Source organism: Nilaparvata lugens, chromosome 10, assembly GCF_014356525.2.
Source record: "Nilaparvata lugens isolate BPH chromosome 10, ASM1435652v1, whole genome shotgun sequence".
NCBI classification, from domain to species: domain Eukaryota; kingdom Metazoa; phylum Arthropoda; class Insecta; order Hemiptera; family Delphacidae; genus Nilaparvata; species Nilaparvata lugens.
The window spans coordinates 13,356,432-13,358,188 of NC_052513.1; positions in this window are offsets into that span (position 1 = coordinate 13,356,432).

Here is a 1,757-nt window from a genome sequence, read left to right on the forward strand (position 1 = left end):
TAAGAAGCTGCCAGATTTATAGACATCAAAAGATTGCCTCCCATCCTTAATTTCCAGTTGATGAGATTCGTGTATGACAGGCAAAAAGGAGACAAGAACAAGTTGAAGACTCCCATCCAATTCCAAGAGGTTCTGGACATGAAGAAGTACATGAAAGATGCCAAGGAAGGCCAAAACATGTATCAACTGACTGCTGTATTAGCTCATAGAGGTCTCAGTGCCAACTCTGGACCTTATACTGCCTACATTCAGGATAATGTATCAGGTGACTGGTACACTTTCAATGATGAAAGTGTTGAGAAAAATACTGACGGAAAAAGACTAAAACTCAAATTGGATGAAGATGACGAATTTGGCAAAGAGGAATGGCACAAATAGCAGGGTTCCAAAAGGGTTTCTCTCTTCAATCAAAGCATACATGTTAGTCTACAGGAGGGTCTCTGCGGATAATCAAAGTTCTGTCAAGTCGCAAAATAAATTTGAAATAAGTGCGCTCTTTGATAGATTGCAAGAATATACAGGGTGCTTCAGAAGTGGTGTCAAACATTTTAGGCTATTTTATTTTTTAAAGTTGAGTTTTTATAGCATAAATATTTATGCCAAATTTCAGATCAATACAACAATTCGTTCTCGAGATATAAATTCGTAAGTGAAAAAAAACAAAATGGCAGCTATAAGGATAACTGTTGAGTTTTGGACACTTCAAATACGACATTTGTAGTCTCCTATCATCCAGGAACAATACCCTAAAATGTTCGACACTACTTCTCAAAAACACCCTGTATAATTCGGCATAACAAGGAGTTCGATGACTGGATTGAAGAAACTACTCGTAGCTGTGTAGAAAGTGGACTCGAATTCAGAGCAGATGAAGACGTTGTACAACTCACTGGCTAATCCTGAGAACGCTGACTGGTCAGTGATTGATGCGATATCTACTAACCGGATCACGTGGTCTACTCATTGGCTCAAATTGTGCGCTAATAACACTGACCCTATCGATAACAGCAAATACGTCTCTTCCCACAAATGTCTCAATCCAGACCAAGTTACCAATGTCAAATATGTACATACACCGGCGGCAGATGAGTTGTACAAGAAGTATAGCGGTGGACCAAGAATCAAAGGACAGTTTATTTGTTGCAAAGAGTGCGCTAATTCAAGGAATTAACTATTATTTTCAAAAAATAAGCTAACCGATGATGCCAAGGAGATAAGTAATCGAAAATGGAAGATGGTGATTCAGGCTTCTGGGTTGATAAGGAATGTTTAAAAAAATTGGAAATCCCGAGTTGAATTGGAGAGGAATGATGCCGAAATTAACTCAAATCGTGAAACCTGAATCACCATCTTCCATTTTCGATTAATTATCTCTAAGGAGATAAGTAAACGAAAATGGAAGATGGTGATAAAGCTTCACGATTTGAGTTAATTTCGGCATCATTCCTCTCCAATTCAACTCGGGATTTCCAATTTTTTTAAACATTCCTTATCAACCCAGAAGCCTGAATCACCATCTTCCATTTTCGATTACTTATCTCCTTGGCATCATCGGTTAGCTTATTTTTTGAAAATAATAGTTAATTCCTTGAATTAGCGCACTCTTTGCAACAAATAAACTGTCCTTTGATTCTTGGTCCACCGCTATACTTCTTGTACAACTCATCTGCCGCCGGTGTATGTACATATTTGACATTGGTAACTTGGTCTGGATTGAGACATTTGTGGGAAGAGACGTATTTGCTGTTATCGATAGG